This window comes from Chiloscyllium plagiosum, chromosome 1 (genome assembly GCF_004010195.1).
Source record: "Chiloscyllium plagiosum isolate BGI_BamShark_2017 chromosome 1, ASM401019v2, whole genome shotgun sequence".
In the NCBI taxonomy this organism is placed as follows: Eukaryota; Metazoa; Chordata; class Chondrichthyes; order Orectolobiformes; family Hemiscylliidae; genus Chiloscyllium; species Chiloscyllium plagiosum.
In genome coordinates, this window is record NC_057710.1 from 21,629,528 (window position 1) to 21,655,813 (window position 26,286).

A 26,286-nucleotide genomic window follows, 5' to 3' on the forward strand; every position below is an offset into this window, starting at 1 on the left:
GATAGGATAAATAGACAAAGTCTTTTCCCTGGGATCGGGGAGTCCAGAACTAGAGGGCATAGGTTTAGGGTGAGAGGAGAAAGATATAAAAGAGACCTAAGGGGCAACATTTGTATGCAGAGGGTGGTACGTGTATGGAATGAGCTGCCACAGGAAGTGGTGGTAGATTGGCTTGGGATATCTGGTCCGCGTGGACAGGTTGGACTGAAGAGTCTGTTTCTGTGCTGTACATCTCTATGACTCTTACAGTTCAGTTTCTACTTATAATTTATATTCAAGTCTGAGGAGTGGGAAATCTCACTCACAGGTGAAGGGTGCTGGCATTGAGCTACAGATCACTAATGTGTGAAATGCTGACCGTGTCAGGGAATGTTGAAAGCGTGATTTACATTTAGATGACTTCACCACATGGTAAAGCACTTTACAGCCAATGACCTCCTTTTAAAGCGATCACTGTTGTAATGTAGGGAGTGCAGCAGCCAATTTGTACACAGCAGGCTCCTTCAAACAGCGAAGTGAAGCTGTTGTGAATTTAATAACAGTAGGCTCAGTCAGTGCTTTCCAATATTTCCCTATTGTGCCCTGATTTTGACACTCAGGAGTTGCTGGGACTTTAGTTGACAATAGGGACTGGAGGAATGAGAGAGCAGAGGAGGGAGTGCGAGATCTCTAAGAGCAAGAGGCAACAAGAAAACTCTTTCAGTGAAAAGCATCAGCTTTGCCATGATGTTTTTTAGAACAGGATTTAAGATCAGGCAGTTAGGCTGCAGGATTTAAAGAGGGAAGCCTCTCAACTACTCCCATTTGTTCAGAGTTGCACGGAAGCCTTTTCTGAATCAGAGCTCGCAACACCAAACGTTTGGTGACTGACCTCTGGGGTCACAGCCCACAGTTTGCAAAGCCCTAGGCTGGTCATCAAGGCTTGTAGCCTTTTCTTTGAAATAATTTTGTGGGATCTTTTAAATCTGCCTAAGAGAGGAGGATCCAGGTCTAAAGTCTCATCTAAAAGCTGGAGTGCCAACCTCGAGTTGTATGATTTAATATCTAGAGTGAAACTCAAATCCACAAATTTTTGACAGGTGAGATCTCTGAGAGTACCTGAGAGTATTACCCACTGAGTCATACCTCATATTGGGTAAGTGGGATCAGTTTATTGTCTTGATAAGGCTGACTGCATTAGAAAGTCAACCAGAATAAACAACTGATATAATGATCTTCTCTCTGAGAACTAAAGGGAATGAAAGTAAATTCCAGGGGGCTGTGGCATATCTGTGTGTGGAATCAGTCAGAAGTAAGTAAACATTATGAAGTATGAGAATTATTGGGAGAACTAATGTGTAAAACAGTGTGCATAACATGTTGTTAGAAATCATATTAAGTTAACAGCACTCGATTTGTTTAGGCTTTTATGTGCAATATAGTTTGATATTATTTAAAACATGAAATAGTGTGGTGTAGTTCAGTTAATTACAACAATGTGTTTGGATTTCTCTTTCAATGTTAATGGTTGCTAATAGGATCCTTGCTTTCTGCTGTTTCCCGGAGAAAGCCAAGTGTATAATTTGCAAATGATTGAAGGGTTTATTGCAGTCTACCTCATACTTGGAATGAAAATGTTCCCAATTACTGGAGTACAAGAATTTTCCATCACAGGTCCCCATTTCCAGTTCATTTCAGGGCAGCAGTGTCAGTTTTCAAATTGTATTCCCTGTAAAATCACTCCCATTCGGTTCAGTTTGGGTCAGTACACCACCCCATTCCCCACCTTCACCCCGTCCTACACAATCCCAGTCTCCTGCTCGCTCCTCCACACCCCTTAACCTTTCAAGCAATCTTGAAGTAAGTCATATTATGCTTTGTGAGGATGATATTTGAAAGCAAAGGGCTGAGTTATACTTCAGTTGGTCAAACCCACATTATATTTCCTACAGATAAGGACTTTAAAGAGTATTCCTACAGATAAGGACTTTAAAGAGTATTTAGCATATTGGAAAGATTGGATCGATGGGGTGGATATTGCCATCTTGGTAATACTGGATTAGTTCAGATCAGAACAGAATCTATGCAGAGGAGGAATATATACCTAATAACAGAATTATAATTAAATTCATTTAAGGCAATCTCAGAACATTCTTTTTCACATAAAAGGTATACTGCATCAGAGGCAGAATGATTTGAAAGATTTTCCCACCTCTCCTTTATCGCTCTAATCTCCTCCAGTACTGCAGCTGTTCCTGAGAGATGAACCCATTTCTCCACAGCGTTAGCCTTGGACTTCTACTTGCTAGTCCAGTGCTAACACCGTTGATGTCACCATCTTCCCCTATCACCATCATATGTTCCGTCATTGACAGCCTTCAGTTATCAATGAACTGATCTCTGGAATTTACTCACAAAATAGCTCTAACTCTCTTCAAGATGTTCATAAGATCTACCTTATTGACCAAGCTTCTGTTGACCTTTCCTGATATCCCTTTATATCCTTGTCTCTATACTACACGATGTGCTAATGAGACTTTATAAAGCTCTGGTTAGGTCCCATTTAGAATACTGTGTCCAATTGTTGGCCCCACACCTCAGGAAGGATATACTGGATATTCCAGTGGAGAATCACAGGCATGATCCCTGGAATGGTAGGCCGAAGATACGATGAATCGATCCTGAGTTGTATTCATTAGAGTTTAGAAGGTTGAGGGGAGATCTAATAGAAAGTTACAAGATAATGCGTGGCTTAGAAAGGATGGACACTGGGAAGTTGTTTCCATGAGGCTGGGAGACTAGGACCTGTGGGCACAGCCTTAGAATTCGAGGGGGTCAATTTAGAATGGAAAGGAGGAGCCATTTCTTCAACCAGAGAGTGGTGGCCCTGTGGAATTCACTGCCAAGGAGCGCAGTAGAGGTCGGAAAGTTAAATGTCTTCAAAGCAGAGATTGATAAATTCTTAATCTCGCAAGGAATTAAGGGATATGGGGAGAGTGCGGGTAAGTGGTGTTGAAATGCCTACCAGCCATGATTGAATGGCGGAGTAGACTCAATGGGCTGAATGGCCTTACTTCCACTCCTATGTCCCATCTCCCGTATCTGCGGGTGATACGTTCCAAGATCTACCGCAGATGCCCCGAACTGCGGGTAGTAACGAACTCTATCATTTAAATGGGAAACTTAACTTCCCAGCAGCTCCCTGGAATTATTTCTGGAATGTTCATGGAATATTTTTGGGCTGTGATAAACCATGGATAACTGAAACCACGGAAACCATATTTGTGGATACGGGGGTTCTACTGTACTTGCTCAAGAGCAATTAAGGATAGGCAATAAGTGCCAGCTAGATTCCAGGAAAAAATATTTATTTAAAACTGGTTCCAGTTACCTTCTGATTGCCTTCTTTGGAGCATCCTGGGATGCCCTTCACCTTTCACTGTCAAAGGTGGTATATAAATGCAAGTTGTTGTTTTTTAAAAAAAGGCAGATATGTACTTACCTGAAAGGATTAAGACACATCAGCAACCCTCCACATTATGTGCCCCCTTCTTCCTCTCACTCCTTACTCCTTCTACATCCCCCCTCACATCTCCAGACCAGCCAGGATTTCACCTAGAGAAATACCATGATCAAGCAGTCTCAGTGAATATGGCATCTCTCATCCAAATCTACCGTCAGATGCAGTATATAGAAATCACTTTACACCAGTCATCAGAACAGAATATTCCACACAGCTGCTGTATGTTAGCAGAGCCAGAGCAGCAAGTAGCAGCTGCTGTGGTTTGTGTGACACTATCTTAGTGTTACTGGGATGAAAGGCTTCTCTGTGCCGGGAGGTAAGGGGAGCAGACTTATTCCAGGTTGTGTGACATGGAGGACCTGTTTGTCGTGGGACATAGGACCCAGGAGAGAGTCACTGATCGCCCAGGTACCAACAAGAAATGAAGCAGGGGAGCAGTCACTTCAGAGAGAAAGAGAGAGTCAAAGCTGCAAATGTGAACTCTCCATCCCTCTGAGAACTCTGTGCCTTTCCAATTCTGCTCCTTGAGCATCCTTTCCTGACTGTGCCTTCAGCAGCATGGCACTTCATCTCTCCACCTTTCTCCCCCACCCTCTTCCTTTAAGACACCCTTAAAACCTATTTTAATATCTTGTCACAGAGCTCAGTGCAAATCTTTGCGTGACATTATTTCTGTGGAGCATCTTGGGATGTCCTGTAACAATGTCAGCCAGCTGGACCTCAGAGTATGTGAGTTCCCTGATTGGAACTGTTAATCTGGTCCAATCAGGAGCCCTGGCTGACAGATTAATAAAAGGGGAGAGTCAGTGATGCTGACAGTCTGGGAGCTAGCTCGGAATGAGACAGTATTAAAGTCACAGTTCATGTGTAAATAAAGGCTGACTTGATGGCGGATACTGGCCTCTGTGGCGTTATTTCCGTTCTTGCTGTGTTACAGGTGCTACTTAAATGCAATTGTTAGTAGGTCACACAACCCGTAGCAAATCTGGAGTCGGTGGGAATCAGGGTGAGAAGCTAATTAGATTTCTGACGAGATGGATCCCACTAAGAAAGGTGGAGGCTAAAAGAAGAGCCATCCAGCCATTACCAAGATGGTTACAAGGGAATACATCATAAATGTCCCCAAATGTATCAATGGTGTGGGTTTTATCCACATGCCGTTAAGGAAATCTGTAAATTTGCAGTGAAGGAAATGGATATTTCTGATGCCTGTATTGACACTCATTTGGAGATGGTGAGGACTGCGGATGCTGGAAAGTCAGAATCGATAATGTATGGAGCTGGAATAAGCACAGCACGTCGTGCAGCACCAGAGAAGCAGGAGTTTTGATGTTTCGGGCAGGACCCTTCATCAAGATACTCATTTGAACAAGACTGCTTGTGCCAAAGGTGTAATGAATGGCCCATGTCGCATTTGTATGCGTTCACCCCGAAGGTGCCATGCGGATGAGGATTGTCTGACCAAACTCAACACGTTGGTAACCTATGTTCCTGTCACATCCTATAAAGGTCTACAAGCAATCAACGATGCTGAAAACTAAACTGCAAATGCTTCGTTAAAAAAAACTTCTTAAAAAACTGCAAAATAAAATATAAAGAAACAAAGGCAGTAAAATGTATGAGAAAAGAGTTGACCAGAAAGGGGTGAATCTGCGCAGATGTTCTATGTTTGAAGATGAGGAAGCGCTAAATGATAGAAATGTGTGGATTATTTTTCAGGTGACACAGAGTGTCCCTGGGCCTATTTGGTCTGTGTGTGTGTGTGTCAGGAGGCCGTAACTTTTCTCCCTTTTTCTGTCTGTGGAGCCAATACTGCAAGATCCAACGATTGTGGGCTGTTGTGTAAGGCCATTGTATAAAGCAGGCCACTGTGAATCAGGACATCTGTTTTGAAGTAATGCTCAGTTGTTCTCAGTGAGAGTGAAAACCAACAGACAGGGTAAAACAGGCCCATCAGCTCAGGCTGTCTCACATCCTACACCAATGCATGAGCTACCTAATGAAAGAGCAATGCTCTGAAAGCTATTGCTTCCAGATAAACCTGTTGGACTATAACCTGGTGTTGTGTGATTTTTAACGAAGCCTTAAAAAGCGGAGCTTTCATCCCGAGCCCAGAGCCTGGAGGCATGTTGATTCACTGCCCCCTGTGTCACTGCAGTCCTTTGCTTGAGTTCCTGAGCTTCAGATCTCATCCTTTGAATGCATGACCACTAATAGTGGGGCAGTTAAAGTCAGGCCTACTAAGGAAGTCAAGAGTCAGACGCGTGCAGATAACTTGTGGGCTGGAGGAGGTTACATCGAGCACAATGCTTTTCAAAAACGTGGATGAATAATTTAAAATCAAGGTGTATCGCTTAACCAGCTGCCAGTGTAGGTTGTGAAAACGCAGCAGTGATGGTTGTAAAATGCTTTGCTTCTGCCAGCTTTGAATTGTAAAAGATGAAACTCCCTTGTCAGCCCGTTACAAATCTTCCTTCTCACTGAACTGTAGTGACAGTTAAAAAGGAAATGAACATTTGATCAAATATTTTTACAGCTTGTATCTGATTTCCAAATGCATTTCACTAATGTCTTTTACCTAGTTAAAAATCACACAACACCAGGTTGTGGTCCAACAGGCTTATTTGGAAGCACTAGCTTTCAGAGTGATGCTCCTTCATCAGGTGGTTGTGCTGACCAACCGCCTGATGAAGGAACAGCGTTCTGAAAGCTACTGTTTCCAAATAAACCTGTTGGGCTATAACCTGGTGTTGTGTGATTTTTAACTTTGTACACCCCAGTCCAACACCGGCACCTCCAAATCATGCCTTTTACGTGGGTTACTTTATTATCCAACTATCAAAATAAGGCTCTGTAAAATCTTTGTAAACTGGCAAGTTGTGAATTATTCAGCTTCTTTACCATACTGTTAGAAAATGATCATGAAATAATGTGCAAAATGCACTTGTTTGTATAATAGGATAGTGTGTGAAATTGCACCAGTTGCCTCTGGCTTTGTGACCTGTTTGAAGTTTTGAAATGGCGCTGTTCATTTTCGTGAAGACCAGCTTGAGAGGAGGTTTGACAGAGAGAAACAATACTCATGGGCAGAATGGTCTCAAAGTAGAGAGCATCAGTTGAAGCTGAATGGCAAAAGAAATAAAGGCAACTTGAGAAAATGAGCGAGTGATTGGAACCAGAATGTTCTGCCTGAGAAGCTGGTGCATGCAGGTTCAAATGAGACTTTCATAAAGGAGATAGATAGGCATTTGAAGGGTTAATAATGAAAACTAAGGCCAGGCCTGTGGGCATAGGGCAGTGTGGTGGGGGCAGCTGGTTTGGATATTCAAAACTAAATTTCAACTCCAACTCCAACAGACACTGGAGCAGTTCCTACAGATTGGAGGGTGGTAAATGTAACCCCACAATTCCAAAGAGGAGGGAGAGACAAAAATGAGAATTTAAGACCCAGTTAGTCTAACATTAATAGGGGATATTTTGTCTCTGGGGTTAATGTATTGACATTGATTGAGAATTGATTGATAGGAAACAGAGATGAGAATAAATGGGGCTTTTTCTGGGTGCCTGCCGGTGAATAATGGGATTCCACAGGTTCAGCCTTAGTTAGTCATGAAACTATATAAATGACCTTGTAAGTCTGCTGATGATACAAGACTGAGTGGGATTATGAGAGGAGGAGGCAAAGATGTATCAAGGTGATTTAAATAAGCTGAGTGAGTTGGTAAAGACATGGTGGATGCAATGGAGAAAGGAGAAAGTATACAGTGCGGTGTGAAGAGGAGAAAGGAAGAGTATTATTTACATGCTGATGTATTAGGAAGTATAGATGTATAAAATGATGTGGGTGGCCTCATACACCAGTCACTGTAAGTAAACAAGCAGGTGCAGCAAGTAATTAGGAAGGCAAGTGCTACGTTGACCTGTAGGGCAGCACAGGAGTTTGCACATTCTCCTCATGTCTGCATAGATTTCCTCCGGGTGCTCCAGTTTCCTCTCACAATCCAAACGATGTGCAGGTCGGGTGAATTGGGCATGCTAAATTGCCCATAGTGTTAGGTGCATTAGTCAGGGGTAAATGTAGAATAGGGGAACGGGTCTGGGTGGGTTACTCTTCGGAAGGTCGGTGTGGACTTGTTGGGCTGAAGGGCCTGATTCCATACTGTAGGGAATCTAATCTAAATAATTTGAGTTCAGAAGTAGAGATGTCTTACTGCAGTTATACAGAGCCTTGGTAAGACTTTAAATAGAGTACTGCATGCAGTTGTGTTCTCCATACCTGCTAACATTTTACATGCTATAGAGGGAGACCAGGGGAGATTCAGTAGGTTGATGACAGGGTTGCAGGACTGTTGAGTGAGGAGAGATTGGATCGAATTGGCCTGTCTTCAGTGGAGTTTAGAAGGATGAACGAGAATCTGATTGAAATATAAAAAATGGTAACAGGTCTAGACAGACCAGGTGCAGGGAGAATGTTTCCCTGGTTGGGGAGTCCAGAACCAGGAGTCTCAGGATACAGGGTAAGCTACTTAAGACTGAGATAAGGAAACATTTCTTCATTCAGGATGGTCAGCCTGTGGAACTTTCTATCACGGAAGGCTGTGGAGGCCAAGGCACTGAGTATATTCAAGAATAAGACAGATATAGATAGTATAGGCATCAACGGGTATGGTGTTGGAATATGGCATTGAGATAAGGGATCAACCATACAAGCAGACTAATTAGAAGTGGGATTGGACCACGCTGCTTTATCTCTTAGCCCTGCCTTGAAGACTCTGCTTTCAAAGACTCTGACCCTCCATGAGAAAGTATTTCTCGTCATCGCGCTCAGAAATGGACAATTCATTATTTTTAAACAGCAACACCTAATTCTAGATACTGCCACAAGAGGAAGATTCACCCTGCTAAAACCCCACAAAATCTTACATGTTTTAATCAGGCTGCTTTGCTGTGCTGAACCCCAGTACATAGTCTGTTCAATCTTTCCCCAAAAGTCAACTTGTCCATTCCAGATAATAGTCCAGTAAATGTTCTCTGAACTGTCTCCAACATATTTACACGTGTCCTTCCATGAGGAGACGAACACTGTACACATTCCTAACCATTCTTGATTCTCCAGTTCTAGAATTCTCTCATTTATAGTTTGAGAAGAAGCTATCATTTATTCACTATGAAACTGGGATGAAATGTTTAATTTCCTGCATATATTAGGAAAAAACGCAGGACGTGGGAGGTGAGGGATAATCTTTATTTGATGCAAGTTTTGGTTAATTAAAGGCCTTTAATCCAGTCCTGGAAACTCCATTGTTCCCCACCCCTCCACACAACGACATCCTCCCAAGTGGAATTAGCGGGCACCTCGACATTTTCTGTTCCATTTCTCAGACAGTGAATCATTGTCAGTGTGGCTGCCAAATAATTGTCAAAACATGTGCCAAATTCAGAACCATTTCATGCTGCTTGTGGTTTGAGGCTGTTAGATACAGATGGAGGGGAAGCATCTGCTTTGCTTCCTTCCTGTTCACTGTGCCCTTTCTTGGCAACAGAGATGGAAAATGTTCCGCAACCAAGAAACCTGGCACCATGGATGTTTGCTATCCATAGACTGAAAAGCAGACTTTACACAAACATCACATAATAATTTATAATCAATTTCCAGCAGAGAAATCCACCATTTAGCACAACTGGATAATTCCCAGGTTTATACTTCAATTGAGCCTCTTTTCACTCTAATTTTGTCAAACTCTCCGTTTATTCTTTTCTGCTTTATTTCTATGCTGCTTGTGTCTGAGATACTCGCGAGTAGAAGTTAGTTCCACATTCTAGCCACTCTGCAGAGAGAGAGATGCTCCTCCTTTATTATGACTGCTCTAGAGTTATGACATGAAACACTTACTCACTCGATAATTATTGAAATGCTGAAAACTCCCTAGCTTGCTGGATGAGGAAGGTAAGATATTTTGGGAACTTTTGTTACTTCCAGACTCGATCACTCCCCCCAGTGTGCTTCTGCTCCTACCTTTCACTCTTTGTAAATCTGAGCTCATACAAATCTCTGCTGCACAATCTTGACTCACAGCAAGTCCCTGTCACCTCTGACTGGCATGTTTGTTGCCTTACAGTGGCTTCCTCTCGCACTGGTTTCTGATAGACAAGAGAGTCAAGGGTGACACACAGGAAGGTGGAGTTGAGACCACAATGAGACCAGCCCATGCTGTTACTGAATAACAGAATTGGCATGAGGGGCTGAATGGCACACACATTCTTTAAGTCCAATGTTGATATGTTCCTAGAGTAGTGTCTTTTCTAAAATTCTATCCCTTATGTCCAGATCTCTCTGCGGCATTCCCTGTCCTATCATTTCCAGCCAGCTCCAAGACCCTGACCTCCCTCAATTCCAGCCTCCTGCACATCTCTGCCCACCAGTGCTGACCATACCTGGAGCTGCATCAGCCCAAAGTGCTGTGTTAGGTCTCAGGGCTAGTTTGTCAGAAAGCCTTTAAAAGAAGCACTCATGTTATCATCACTGCATTGTAATATGTGAGAAGAGGATATAACGGTCTCATAATTCATCGCTAGATCACGAGGTGTAATTAAAGAGGTGGTCGATAGATTTTTGAGTAAGCAGGGAGTTGACAGCTTTGCTGAGCTGGTGTAGAAGAGGAGTGCAGATCAGTCCGATCTTGTTGAATGTGAATGGTGGGGCAAGCTTGACGGGCTGACCGATATACTCCTCTTACTATTTCCTGTAGTACCAGCTCTCTCTTAATCTGGGAAGAAACAGCCCCAATTATGGCAAAAAGACGGCTGGTGAACTGCCCCAACATTCGGCTCCTCACCCCATATGTGAAGAGTACACTGACTCTGACCACCTAGACTGGCTGACTGACCATTCCCAAGTTCCTTGTCTGGTACTGACCTTTGACTGACCCTGTGCTGGAATACCTGAGCAAGGGCAAACCACCTTGACCTGACGACTGAAGACTGTTGATTACCAGTGCAAGCTTCCTAACTATGTGTCTGGACTAAACAGCACAACATTACAGCAGCACTGTTAGCCTGCTATGACTGGCGAAAGGGGCAAAGCACAAAAAGTCAGTACAATGTGAGGCAGAAATACTGTGACCATTTAGGTAGGTTCACAGTAACAGACGGTCAAGAGAGCAACTGAAGAGTCTGGAAATGCCCCCCCGGTCCAGTCCAGGATCTGAGTCCCTGAGCACACAATGTCCTTACTGTAACGTTAGAATGAGAGTTGGTGGTACAGTCCGAGGTACAGCTTTGATGTTCAGAAGGATCCTGGAAGTTGATCAGAGATGTGCCATGAAGGTTCCTAGAGGTTGGCACAATGTAAGTACCAATGTCCTTGGATGTGGGATGCCTATGGAGTGTGCCCTGAAATGTTGGTGCCCACTGTCCAATATGGAAGTCCTTTAGAACAAATGGAGAGCTGAAGTTCCACCTTCCATTTGAGGAATTTGTTCATATTGGCCATATAGAGATTAACTGGCAGTATAATGACAAGTCATTTTCAAGGGCAGACACTAAAGCATTACACCAAGATATCATGTCCATTTTAAACACGGATATTGAACATCCAGAGGGCAAATATGTGAAGTGGTATATTGGCCAGAATGAATCAGGAGATGACTTGTGAATGCATGTGAGACATGGCACATGTCATAGAGTCATAGAGATGTACAGCACGGAAACAGACCCTTCAGGCCAACTTGTCCATGCTGACCAAATAACCTAACCTAATCTAGTCCCATTTGCCAGCACTTGGCCCATATCCCTCTAAACCCTTCCTATTCATTTACCCATCCAGATGCCTTTTAAATGTTGTAATTATACCAGCCTCCACCACTTCCTATAGCAGCTCATTCCATACACGTACCACCCTCTGTGTGAAAATGTTACCCCTTAGGTCTCTTTTATATCTTACCCCTCTCACTCTAAACCTATGCTCTCTATCTAGTTCAGGACTCCCTACCCCAGGGAAAATACTTTCTCTGTTTACCCTATCCATGCCTCTCATGATGTTATAAACCTCTATAAGGGCACCCCTCAGCATTCCGATGCTTCAGGGAAAACAGGCCTAGCCTCTTCAGCCTCTCCCTATAGCTCAAATCCTCCAACCCTGGCAACATCCTTGTCAATCATTTCTGAACCCCTTCAAGTTTCACAATGTCCTCATGTACCAACCCCAGCAGCAGAGGGAGCCTCTACATCCTCACGATATTCCATCCATTCCTTAGACAGAAGTATTAATAGAGTTATAGTGCACATTGAAAACAGATTATTTCTCTAACTTTCCTATTGTTAAGACAACTTGGCAATAGGATGGGTATGACTGTCAGCGACATGAGCAGCACTGTTTTCAATTTATTTGAGATGTTGACAGATTGTCTTTGACAATGAACCGCAGTGAACTGGCACACTATTTCAAGGCTTACTAGTGGGAAGTGACCCTCTAACATCATCAACTCATTGTCCATGCTCAAATGATCCAACCGAACGTATGATACGCACTATCAAAGCCATGATTAATAGATGTCAAGTAACAACCAAGATTCTTACACTGTACTGCTATATTTTCGCGCAATGCCAATGGAGAAGGAATTACCATCTCCAGCACAGCCGATGCTTAGAAGGCAAGTATGAATGGCCTTACCCTTCAATTATTTTACCATTCTGAGAGAGTGGAAATTCTTGCTTAAAGAAGAGAATGAAAGAGATACATGACAACTGAGCGAGTAGAGAACTACAAAAGCAGCACACTGGACAGAGAGCACAGTTCACAATCCAAATACAAATACTTTTGATTTGATTTGATTTATTATTGTGACATGTACCTAGGTATAGTGAAACGTTTTGTTTTGTGTGCAGTACTGGCAGATCACACAAAGTGCATAAGGGTCATAGAACAGAGCGAGGAATACAATGTTACACCTGCAGAGAAGATGCACAAAGGGAGAGCTCAACGTTAAATTTGAAATTTGAAAGGTCCATTCAGAAGTCTAATAACAGCAGAGAAGAAGCTGTTCTTGAATCTATTGGTACGTGTGTTTAAGCTTTTGTACCTTCTGCCTGATGGAAGAGATTATAACCGGGTTGGGAGGGGTCTTTGATGATGTTAGCTGCTTTTCTGAGGCAGCAAGAAGTGTAGATGGAGTCCATGGAGATGGAAGGTTGGCTTGCACAATGTATTTATCCAAATACTTGGAGAACAGCAAAGTTTTCTAAAATGTACAACCAGCTCAGATCACATGGCGTCATTGCTGATCATGGTGTTGAACTGTAAAGGGATGGAACCCAGCTCAGACCACGTTGAGCACACAATCATAAGTGGAGGGAGGGAGGAAGAACAGTCCAGTGATGATTGTTAGTGATACAGCAGCAAGCCAAGCAACAAGACAACCGAGTGATTAAACAAGTGCAACAGAGACCAACATGTACCTCTTCAGGCATGTATTTGATCACCATAAGTCAAACTTATAAATGTTATATTGATTTTTTGAAATTTAGTGTTGTAAACTCTGTTTACCTGCATGAACAGTTATCGGATTGACAACTTGTGCCTATGTACAAGCGTGTTTATCTTTTTAGTATGTGCTTTTATTTTCAGGAAAAAAAGACGCTATGTTGTGTCTCAAGGTATGTAAGTGTATCTTTAAGAGACATGCTTATGATATTTTCATAGCATGTGACCTGACTGTTTAAAGATTGCAATCTCCATCTTAATTAGGATGACTTAAAGCGTGACACTCCATTAGTAGCATACTCTCTCATTGTAACTCAATGGCTTCATAATAGGATAGCCGCAATAAAACATTGTTGGATTTTTCAATACTACAACACCCAGTTTTTTTTTGTGTTATGGGAGATAACATAAGCATTGCCACAACACGTGAAACACTCTGTTGGAATCAAACTCACAACATAAAGCTCTCTATTTTGAACTCTTAAGATGCTTTCTAAAGCCGTCTCTTTGACCTAGCTTTTGGTCACCTGCTTTGCTGTGTCTTCACGTGGCTCAGTAATAAATATTTGACTGTTTACACTCCCTTTTAATGTGTCTCAGGATATTTTTTGCAAATGTTGAAATTTCTATATAAATGTATGATGCTGTTGTGAGTATCTTGGAAGGAGTGAACTAAAATGGAGGCAGGTTGTTGAGTGTTGATTGTCCACATAATGAAGTGTGGAAGGGGATGAGAATTGAGAGAGTGTATTGGTGTTTGGGATAATCCAGGATAGCACTGAACATGGTACAAAGCGTGGACAGAAAGGCAATTAAAGATTACATTTCTTTCAGATGAGACGTAAAACCAACGCCCTACCTCTGTGTTCCAGTGAGATGTAAAAGATCCCATGGTATTATTTCAAAGAAGACCATAGAACCCTCAGGGTCTTCCATGTTTCAACAGGACCATCATTAATTTTTCTAAATGTCAATCGATGCAGACTCAACCTTACCTCATAAAACCTTCTTGGCAAACCCTCAAACTTACCTTGGCAAACAAAGAGACTCAAGTTAATCTGATTTGGAGTAGGAAGTTTGGATGTTTAATTAATCAAAGCCAAGTAACAATTTCCCAACACAATTGGCTTCAAAGCTTTGTGTTTTCCTTTTTCCAAACGTTCCCTTGGAGTTTTTCTGGGAACATTGTTATTCACCGAGCTATGTCTCTTCAATGGAAATCCTATTTACTGGTGCCTCAGGCAAGTAAACATCTTTCAAGGACGAGTGTTGACGGTAAAGCCCTCGAGAGCTGATTGATAGTGAATGGCAATGACGTTGAAGACAAAGTCAGTCAAACAGAATCCTTTCCTCATTGGATATCCACATCCACGCAGAGCTCAGTGTGCCAAAGAAATCACTGGATTATTGCCTAAATCTCTAATTCCTCTTTTTAAAAATTGGAGGACCCGGTGTTAACATCCTTCTCCAGTCATATGCGTGCATTCACAAATCTGAACGGGTGCAAACAGGCTAGTTAAAACCAGCCTTGTATTGAGTTTGATGACAGCTAATGTTTTGAGGATCCGGGTTTGATTGCTGTCATGGATAGTGAAAGTTGAATTCAGTTAAAGATGTCTGTAGTTATCAGTCTAATAACCCCATCTGGCCTACATGTGAATCCAGACCCATAGCAATGTGGTTGACTCTCACCTGCTCTCTGAAATGGCCTAGAAAGCCAATCAATTTTGTATCAGTTGCTACAAAGTCTCAACAAAGAAGTGAAACTGGATAAACCACCTGGGGTCAACCCAGGCACCGGGAGAGACAACAGAAGAAACAACCCTGTCAACCCTGCAAAGTCCTCCTTACTAACACCTGGAAGCTAGTACCAACACTGGGAGAGCTGTCTCACAGACTAGTAGTCTCACAGATCTAGCAACTCAAGACTGGGCATCCACGAGGTGCTGGGGGACATCAGCAGCAGCAGAATTGTATACCAGTACAATCTGTAACCTCATGGCCTGGCGTATTCCTCACTCAACCATTACCATCAAGCCAGGAGATCAACCCTGGTTCAATAGAGAGTGCAGGAGGGTACGCTATGAGCAGCACCAGACATACCTGAAGAGAGGTGTCAAACAGGTGAAGCCACTAATCAGGACTACTTGTATGCCAAACAGCAGATGGTAAACAGAGCTGAATAATCCCACAACCAACGGATCAGATCCAACCTCTGCAATCCTACTACCATCTAGTTATGAATGATCATAGACAATTAAACAACTCAGTAGAGGAGGTGACTCCATAAATACCCCCATCCTCAGTGATGGAAGAGCCCAACTCTCAGTGAAAAAGCAATCTTCAGCCAGGAATGCCAAATGGATGATGCATCTCAGTCTCTTCCAGTGGTCCCCAGCATCACAGATATCACTCCAAGTGATATCAAGAAATGGTTGCAGACACTGAATACTGCAATGATTATGAGCCCTGACAACATTCTGGCAATAGTACTGAAGACTTTTGCTCCAGAACTTGCGGCTTTTATAACCAACCTGTTCCAGTGCATTTACAACACTGGAATCTACTCAACAGTGTGGAAAATTGTCCAGGTATGTCCTGTAAACAAACAGCAGGACAAATCAAACCATGCCAACTACTGCCCCATGGGTCTACTCTCAATCAGTAAAGTGATGGAAGGTGTCATCAACAGTGCTGTCAAGCAGCACCTGCTCAGTAATAACCTGCTCAGTGACGCCCAGTTTGGGTTCTGCCAAGGGCCACTCTGCACCTGACCTCATTACAGCCTTGGCTCAAACAGGGACAAAAAAGCCGAATTCCAGAGGTGAGGTGAGAGTGACAGCCCTGACATTAAGGCTGCATTCAGCAGAGTATGGCATCAAGTAGCCCAGGCAGAGTGAGGTGGGTCTCAGGAGAAAACTCCACACTGGTTGGAGTCATACCTGGCACCTAGGAAGATGATCATGGTAGTTAGACGTCAGTCATCTCAGCTGCAGGACATTTCTTCAAGTGTTCCTCAAGGTAGTGTCTTAGGCCCAGCCATCTCCAGCTGCTTCATCAATGACCTTCCCTCCATCATAAGGTCGGAAGTGAGGATGTTTGCTGATGATTACACAATGTTCAGCTCCATTTATGACTCTTCAGATACTGAAGCAGTCCTTGTGCAATTGTAACAACATCTGGACTGTATCCAGGCTTAGGCTGACAAGTGGCAAATAACATCCATGCCTGACAAATACCAGGCAATCTCGGAGGTAAAAACAATGACTGCAGATGCTGGAAACCAGATTTCTGGATCAGTGGTGCTGGAAGAGCACAGCAGTTCTGGCAGCATCCGAGGAGCTTCAAAATCGACGTTTCGGGCAGATACCAGGCAATGGCCATTTCCAATAAGAGACAATCTAAACACTGTTCCTTTTCATTCAATGATGTTATCATCATTGAATCCCCACTATCAACATCGTCAATTGTCAGAAAAACTCATCTGGTTCACAAATGTACTTCAGGGAAGGAAATCTGCCATCCTCACCCCATCTGGCCTACATGTGACTCCAGACCCATAGCAATGTGGTTGACTCTCACCTGCTCTCTGAAATGGCCTAGAAAGCCAATCAATTTTGTATCAGTTGCTACAAAGTCTCAACAAAGAAGTGAAACTGGATAAACCACCTGGGGTCAACCCAGGCACCGGGAGAGACAACAGAAGAAACAACCCTGTCAACCCTTGGGGTGTTATTGACCAGAAACCCAACTGGACTCGACTCTGCAGTTGCTACAGAAGCAGGTCAGAGGCTAGGAATGCTGCGCCGAGTAACTCAATTCCTGCCTCCCTAAAGTCTGTTCACCATCTACAAGGCAGGAGTATGATGGAATATTCCCCACTTGCTCTGGATGTGTGCAGTTCCAACAACACTCAAGAGGCCTGACACCATCCAGGATAAAAGCAGACCACTCGATTGGCATTACATCCACAAGCATTCACTCCCTCCACCAATCCTCAGTAGCAGCAGTGTCTACTGTATACAAGGTGCACTGCAGAAATTCACCAGAGATCCTCAGACAACACCCTCCAAACACACGGCCATTTCCTTTATTGGTCAACCCATAGCAGTTGAGCTGTAGCTGTTCAAGAAGGCAGATCACCACCACCTTCTCAAGGGCAACTGGGGACGGGCAATAGATGCTGGCCCAGCCAGTGAGACCCATATCCTGTGAAAGAATAAATTGAAGAAAAACATATTAAGAGTTAGTATATAGTCTGATATATAAGACTTAAAGGGCAATAATTACTATTTAATTAAATATAGCAACGTTTTATTGATGACCAATGTATAACATCATAAAAATGATGTACATTTATTTCATTTATTAGAAAGTAGCAGTAAATAATAAGCTGTTAATTAATTACTTTGTCATTTTTACCAGACTCGCATGTTTTAATGTTATCGAAATGAGGATGTTGCAGCTGCACATTCCCACGCCCATACACTTTGACCTTGTTTCCAAGCAACTCCATTGTACCACCCAATTACTGTATTCATCTCTGTATCTGAGTAAGGGAAAGCTGAAGGAGCAGGCAACACAGGGTGAGAATTAAAATAACTGTATATTTTGTTAAAATAAGTGTTATGGGTTTTAGATTGCGGAAGGAGACAGTTGACTAATCTGTATTATTTGTTTGGTAATGATCACGAGCAGATCAACACACATTCCAGCTAAGATCTAGGTGTATTAGTTCAATAAATCCCAGATTAATAGTCTAAAATCTGCCAGTCCTTGCTTTTTAAAAGTGCTTCTTGTTTGTGCTTATAGGTGAAAGCACATGAACCTAATGAATAATAACTACGGTGTTAGGTAGTCAGTGAGACATTCCAGCTTTAACCTCCCCTCCCCCCCCACCCCCCTGGCTGCCAGCCTAGTGTACTGTCAGAGCACCTTTTTCAAATGGCTGCATGATTCTCAGATTCTCAGTCTAGAGAGGGGGACAGTATTACAAATCAGGTCAGGAAATCCTGAGCTTAAAGTACATTACCAGGTATGGAGGTAGTGTGGACAAAAAAACGGTGCATTGGTGTACTGGTATCATACCGTACCAAAAGAAAACATAAACAGCCCTCTAACTCTCCCCTCATCTCACCTCAGCCGCCTCACACTCACCATACTTCATCCATGCCAACTCTTGTCACCTTCATGCCCTGTACCCTCACATCCCCTCCATACCAATCCAAGCCCCTATATCCACTCCTATACTCCTCCATTCCCTCCACACCAATTTATGCGCCTATATCCACTTGTTTAACACTTACATCCTATATGCTAGCCTGTATTCCCCTATACCAAACCCAATTGCCCTTTATGTCCCCATTTCCAACTCATACCAAGCCATGACCCCACTCACCAATTTTGCCCTTACATTTACCATGCTAACTCAGATCTACTTTGGGTAGACCGTGCGACGAGATGAGATGTGTCTGTTTCAGACTTCATTATATTACATTTATTTTCCTTCAACTACATAGTGAATAGGACAAATATAAGAAAAGTAGGAATAAATATTTAAATTAAATGCCCATTTCCTTGAAGCAACAAACCTGGGAATTCATTTCTAATCCCAGTTTAAAGAGTCTGTAACCACTTGGAGTTGCCAAACTGAATTGGCTAGTGGCTTACTCTGATTGCGGAAGTTGTGAAATTAGTCCTCCAGTAATGGTAACCTGTAGGCTTATGTCAACAGAGTTCAACAGCAAACAGAGATTAGTTTTAACAGTCCCAAAATAGTTTTCAAAGATTTAATGGGTAGGACCTTTAAGTGCTTGATGGTTGTATTTGTCAGGATACCTTAACACTTCTGACAGGTCATCTTAACATTTTTGATGGATCCTCTTGACACACCTGGCAGGTTCCCTTCACAGGTCCATAAGACCATAAGACATAGGAGCGGACGTAAGGCCATTCGGCCCATCGAGTCCACTCCGCCATTCAATCATGGCTGATGGACATTTCAACTCCACTTACCCGCATTCTCCCCGTAGCCCTTATTTCCTTGTGACATCAAGAATTTATCAATTTCTGCTTTGAAGACATTTTGCGTCCCAGCCTCCACTGCACTCTGTGGCAATGAATTCCACAGGCCCACCACTCTCTGGCTGAAGAAATGTCTCGCATTTCTGTTCTGAATTTACCCCCTCTAATTCTAAGGCTATGTCCACGGGTCCTAGTCTCCTCGCCTAACGGAAACAATTTCCTAGCGTCCACTCTCTCCAAGCCATGTATTATATTGTAAGTTTCTATTAGATCTCCCCTTAATCTTCTAAACTCCAATGAATACAATCCCAGGATCATCAGCCGTTCCTCATATGTTAGGCCTACCATTCCAGGGATCATCCATGTGAATCTCCACTGGACACGCTCCAGTGCCAGTATGTCCTTCCTGAGGTGTCCTCTTTAAAGTTGCTTTTCATAGTTTTGATTATTAATTTTGACAGGTCTGTTGACAGGTCCAAGACATTTATGCACTTTACATGTACTTTTGTAACTACTTTTGAACATTACAAATGACGCCTTACCAAGAACTCTTGATCTCCGAGGACCGGAGCCAACGAAGTACCATATTTTTTCAAAGGCCTTGCTGCCATCCAAAGTAAAACATGAAAGTCAGGCCTGCTCCTACCAGGTTTACTGTGTTTCTTCCCATTGTTCCTGTTCAGCAGTGTTTCAGTATTCCGTGTGTGGTAAACAGTGTGCTGATGCTGATCTCAGCATTGATTCCCAATGCCAGAAGTGTAGGCTGTGCACAGACATCGGAGAAGAAAAGGAATTAGACGGAATGCTGTAACACACACCTAATATCAACAGGAATAGAGGCAGCCAATGAATTCTTATGAACTCAATTGATGCACAGGTCGTTCTGCTATAACGCGCATTTCGTTGAGTGCAAATTTGCTGGAACATGATTGACGAATTGGGGACACTGTTTCAAAAGCGCAAATGTTTAAATCATGCAGTGGCTGTAATGCAATTACTCACCAACACTTTAAGCGGTGTCACGCAAGAACATAACCATCACATTTTAGAAGAACTACCTGTAATTCTAGGGCAATCACTGAAATCTGGTTTGATACTTCATACTTTTGTTTCACTGGAACACAAGCATACAATGCTGCAGATTTGGTTTTAATGAAACAGAAATTAATAATGCTAAGGAAATGAAAATGAAATCGAGTAAGCCAAAAAAAGTTTAAAGATTTCAAAACAAACACTAAAAGGCAATCACATTAATCCTAATAACATACCTTTGCAGTACTCACACCAGAGAGAATTTCCTTCACATCTGGAAGGCTAACCTATCCAATGTTTAAATTCCTGGTCCTGAGAATGTGGTAGCATCTTTCCAGAGTCTTCGTACAACTGATTCCTGACTTTCTCAGCTCAGGTCTTGGGGATTTATCTACCTTTATGTATAGCATCACCTCTTCTGTAACATGAACTCCTTTCAAAACAGCACTACTTATTTCCTCAAGACTCCTATCTTCCATTTCTTTCTCCATGGTATAAATATTGATGAGAAATAGTCATTTAGCATCCTGTGGTTCCACACATAGATGGCCTCGTTGATCTTTAAGGGACACTAGTCTCTCTCTAGTTACTCTTTTACTGTTAATATACTTATAGAATAACTTTGGATTCTCCTTAACCTTATCTGCCAAAGCTATTTCTTAGCCTCTTTCTCCCCTGCTGATACGTGTTTTCGAGCAGGTATGTGTTGAGACAACTTAATTGCTCAGATGAATCAAATCAAAAAAAACGTGCAAGCCAAAAAGATTCAACACTGAGCTGAAAATGTGTTGCTGTAAAAGCGCAATACATTTTCAGCTCTGATCTCCAGCATCTGCAGTCCTCACTGCAGATTCAACAGCATTATGAACTCAGTGCAAGTCAGAAGTGGAAAGAAATGCTTTCTGTTTGGCAGGATAAGTGTTGTTCTAACCATATTCTCGAAGCTTGACACTGTCTAGGACTCAGCAGGCTGTCTAAAGGCACTCCATCCACCTTCTTCAGTATTCACTCCCACATTCTCAGATGTACTGCAGTGACATACCAAAGTTTTTCTAACCTCCACCCTCTATCACCTGAACAGTGAGGTCGACAGTTGCATGGGAGGGTGGCTTTGTGCTTAAGAAAAGCTTTGGTAAGCTATTGCAGTGACCTATCTGATCAAGGTCCCATTGTATTCTGAGGTAACCTTCTTTGCTGTCTACTGCACCACCACCAGTTCTGGTATCCAACTACAAACTCTCTAACCATCCCGCCTATGAATAAAGGGAAGAGACATTTGAGTGCTTATCCAAAAGCTGATTAAATGCCCTTTCATATCTACCCCCCCACCACCACCACCCCTGGCAGTTGTTCCACACTCTTACCACTCTCTGCCTAAAAGGAAAGTTGCCCCTCCCTTCTCCTTTGAACTGTCACCTCTCACCTCAAATGCGTGCCCCCTAGCAATATACCTTTCAACTCTTTGGGAAAGGATTCTGACTGTCAAACCTGGCCAAATCTCTACAGGAGAAAATGTCTTACACATCCAGATCCAGCCAAGACTTCTGCAAATTATACACCAACAGAGCTTTCTTCAAGCTCTGGATGTTTGTCCTAAGCTAAATATTGTTCCATTCTAGAAACTTCTAACTGAAACCTAACTTTTAACTTCATAAAACTGACTCAATGAAAACGTAACCCCATTAACGACCAGGAAGTCTCTCTTGTACTGTGTCTTAAAAGGAACCACCATGGCTCCAGAAATACTTCTGTTCATGAATAAATCCTTTCGTAGACACAGGCCAAACACACATATCACTTGTTCAAAAACCAAAAGAAATGCTATTAAAATATATATAAACAACATGTTCTAACCATATAAACAGCATGCCTTACCTTAGAGTTAACTGGCCACTGCTTTCGTAAATCCCGACACGATCCCTTTCACACCAACACAAAAATGAACAGTGTCATGTTAAGGAGCAACATTTCCAATTTCTGGGTGCATGTGCCATTTTCACCAGAGCAGAGAAGCATGACAGAAAGCCATGTCCCAAACTTTTGTGTGTCCCACATTAATTACACTTACGTTTCTATGGTTCCCGGGTGACTGTCAGTATGATACTGTCACTGATCATTCGGGGCAGAGTTGTGATTGTGACTGTTGACAAAGGTGTGTTCCCCACATTCCCTATCAACCATCTTTTCCTCACTGCCACCCGCAACTATTATACCACAGGTTATGTTGTATCATTTAGGGGACAGTGGTCATTGTATCATTTGGGATAACAGTAGAACAGGACAAAAAATAACCAAGAGTAACAATAATTAATTAAGGGAAAGCTGAGTTCAGTGGTACAAGAACAGAGCTGGGTCAGATAGACTGGAACTGATGGGAAAAACCATAGGTGAATAATGGACTGCCTTCAACAAGGAGATGATTTGATCACAGTTGAGTTACTTTCCCACAATAGGAAAATATAGGGCAAACAAACCCAGAGCTCCCTGATGAGAAAAGGAAGATAGAGAATAAGGTGAAGAAGAAAAAGTGTGCACATGATAGTGTCATGTCAAAAATACAACAGAGAGCCAAGCCAAAAACAGAAATTGAAGAGGGAGTTAATAATGTATATAAGAGTAACCAAGTGTTTATGAGAAAAGACTGGTATAAATAGAGATAAAAAGAGAAGAAATTAAATTCACATTTTATGCATTTTTTATTTGCTTATGCAATGACAGTATCTCTGAGAAATACAGTATTTGTCACTGAGTCCTAGTTGCCTTTGGGAAGGTGACGTTGAGGATCGGCCCAGTGGCTCAGTGGTTAGCACTGCTGCCTCACAGCACCTTTGGACCCAGGTTTGATTCCTGCCTGTCTGTGTGGAGTTTGCACATCTTCCCAGTGTCTGTGTGGGTTTCCTCCCACAGTCCAAAGATATGCAGGTCAGGTGAATTGGCCATGCTAAATTGCCCCATAGTGTTAGGTGTATTAGTCAAGGGTGGGGGAATGGCTCTGGGTGGGTTACTCTTTGGAGGGTCGGCGTGGACTTGTTGGGCCAAATGGCCTGTTTCCATGACGTAGGGAATCTAATCTAATCCTTCTTGAACTGTAGCTGTCGGGATATCCTTAGTCCTGTGACAGAGGGAATTTCAGGGTTTTGACCTAGTGACAGTGAAACAAAGAGTGATTTAGTTCCAAGTCAAAGGGTCGATGCTCTAAGGAGTAAAAAAACGAAAGTCCAGCTTAAAATGTGCAACTGATTTTAGAGACACTGATAAACAGGATGCATTTGTTTTCCTTTCTACTTTATACAGGGAAACATTCTGTATTCTCATACTTCCAGTGGCCAGGTTCTGATGGCTCACTGTTACTTGGCTAGTGAGTATTAGATAGTTTCAGGCTTCAAGTCAGTCACCTTGCAGCTGCATTGGGTTTCATGCCTTTTGGTCTTCAGAGACAGCTGACTTTCCCAGGCTGTGTTTAAATCCTTTCCCTTTTTGAAAGACCTCTGACTCCTTTACACTCCTTTAAAGTGTTACAGTAAATCCACAAAACCCTTTCCCTGTTGACTGCTTGATTTTAAGTTGATGAGGTTTTCCAACATTCCCACCTTGCAAGAAAGAAATTGCGAGCTGTGCTGCACTTCAAGCCATTGACAGCAGCTATGTAAGTGGTGGCCCGCTCATGGTTGACCGGGCTTTTTGCCAGTATGGTCCGTGTTGACAATTCAATTGTTGCAATTGTTTGCCAGTTTAGTATGACATTTATTCATGGGAGGATATCAGCAATTCACTTTCACTATTGTCAATGTCAGGGACAATTACAATTCCCTCATTGACCATTACTAGACTCCCTAAATATTAACCAACTTGAGGAAGACCGATTCGCTTAACTATTGTAAAAACCTTTCTCCCCACACTCTTTCTGACAAAAAGGGAAGAATTTATTGGAATACTTAATTGTTTAAATTATCTATTTATTTTGTAATTGTGTTTTTTCAAAATGTTATGGGGTTGAGGCCAGACTTAAAATATTTAGGTGCAGTGAAGAGGCCAGTTATCTGGGCCAGAGCTTAACAGCAACATAATCCTATCAGTAAAGGAGAATGATGGGACACACACACACATGCTCTCACACACACGCACACACACACAAACCATCACACGGGCATGCACACTCCCACACACGCATACACATTCACACCCTCACACATACAGAGGCACACAAACACATATTCTTGCACAATCAGACGCGTGCACAGACAAGCGGGAATTTGCTTCTAAAGTGAGTCTGAGTTTAAAAATATCAGGGGTTTTCCTGTCCTCCACTTGATGATTCGGTGGATATCTCCCACACAGAAGGGTCATGAGGAATGGGAAAATCCCAGGGCTTTCCTGGGATTTCCAGGACAAATGCTACAACAAAGTTTCCCTCAGGAAATTCACAATAATGGCCACCCTCCTGCCTCTCCCCCTCACTAGAATAGTTACAACCCAGAGAGAGGCCACTTTGTCCCATCATGTCTACCCCAACCCTCTATTTGAGAAAATCACCAACATTGAGGAAGTAGTTGCAGGGGGATAGTGACATTTCATTTCTCATAGCTCTAGAAATTCTTTATCATCAAATAATGATCCAGTTCATGTCAGAAGCTGCAATTGAATCTGCTGCCTTCCACCTCAGCTTCAGTGAGTGAGAAGGTTGTGCCCACTTGAGACCTATCTCCCACTGGAAACTGATGGGAAGAACAGATATTGATAATCATTGACTTATATTAGGGCACAAAGGCTGTAGTGAACATGATTGGAGAGAAAGTGAAGAATACAAATTGTTTTCCATATCCTCCCATTTCTCTGGCTGTTCTTTTACATACTTTTACTTTAAAAATTGCATACATTTCACACAGGTGTGCTGGAGATCTGACTCCATCATCCAGAATATCTCCAACATTTTCTGACTACTCAGTGGCTGGAAAAGCACACCCTCAGGAAGTGCCTGTCTGAGTGAGAGAGTGCAACAGAAGAATTATCTTTTACAAGTTAAAGATAACTATCAGGTGAATACCAGGCAGGAAAACATTGTTAAGATGGCAGCATTTCTGTGTTAAGCCATTGAAAGTGCTTCAGACAATCTGTTCAACAGGCGATCTGAATCATAGTTGTAGGCTCTTTGAGAGAGAGAGAGGATTGTGCAGGGAACTAGGTTTTGTTTTATCTTCTTCTTGTGTTCTGGAAAGGGAGCCCCGAGTTTAAGGAAATACAATAAGAAATCCCAGTGATGGCTAGTCACTGAACACTGCACAACACTTTCATTTACTAGCAGTAAAGAACCTTGTAGCATCCAGAGTTCTGACCTTTCGTTGAACTCTCTAAAGGAAATAAGGCATTAAATCTAACTTGGATTCTATGTCCTCCACTCAGCTTTTGAGAAAGCTTTGCATAGTGGTTAATGTTGTAAAAGGATGGCACCTTTATGAAGAGTAGCCATCACAACTATGACTCAAATCAGGGAAAATAGGGCCCCTCAAAGATCAGTAAGGCAACCTATGTGTGGAGCCCCAGGAGGTGGGGGAGATACTAAATTAGTATTTTGCATCAGTGTTTACTGTGGAGAAGGACGTGGGAGGTATAGAATGTGGGGAAATAGATGATGACATCTTGAAAAATGTCCATATTACAGAGGAGGAGGTGCTGGATGTCTTGAAATGCATAAAAGTGGATAAATACCCAGGACCTGATCAGGTATACCCTAGGACTCTGTGGGAAGCTAGGGACGTGATTGCTGGGCCCCTTGCTGAGATATTTGTATCATCGATAATCGCAGGTGAGGTGCCGGAAGACTGGAGGTTGGCTAAGATGGAGCTACTATTTAAGAAGGGTGGTAAGGAAAAGTGGTGGGCAAGTTGTTGAAGGGAATCCTGATTTACATGTCTTTGGAAAGGCAAGGACTGATTGGGTGTAGTCAGCATGGCTTGGTGCATTGGAGGTCATGTCTCACAAATTTGATTGAGTGAAGAAGTAACAAAGAGGATTAATGAGAGCAGAGCAGTAGACATGATCCATATGGACTTCCGTAAGGCATTTGACCAGGTTCCTCTTGGGAGACTAGTTAGCAAGGTTAGACCTCACGGAATACAGGGAGAACTAGCCATTTGGATACAGAACTGGCTCAAAGGTAGAAGACAGAGTGTGGTGGTGGAGGGTTGTTTTTCAGACTGGAGGCCTATGACCAATGGAGTGCCACAAGGATCGGTGCTGGGCCCTCTAC

The 26,286-nt window shown here is 42.6% G+C and overlaps 1 protein-coding gene and 1 pseudogene across 1 annotated transcript in view; both read left to right on the top strand.

Moving 5' to 3' along the window:
- Positions 1–26,286, top strand: part of rnf24 (ring finger protein 24) — a 151,177-nt gene that overhangs the window by 31,660 nt on the left and 93,231 nt on the right. The window lies entirely within an intron of this gene.
- On the top strand, positions 4,537–5,410 carry LOC122554846 (annotated as a pseudogene).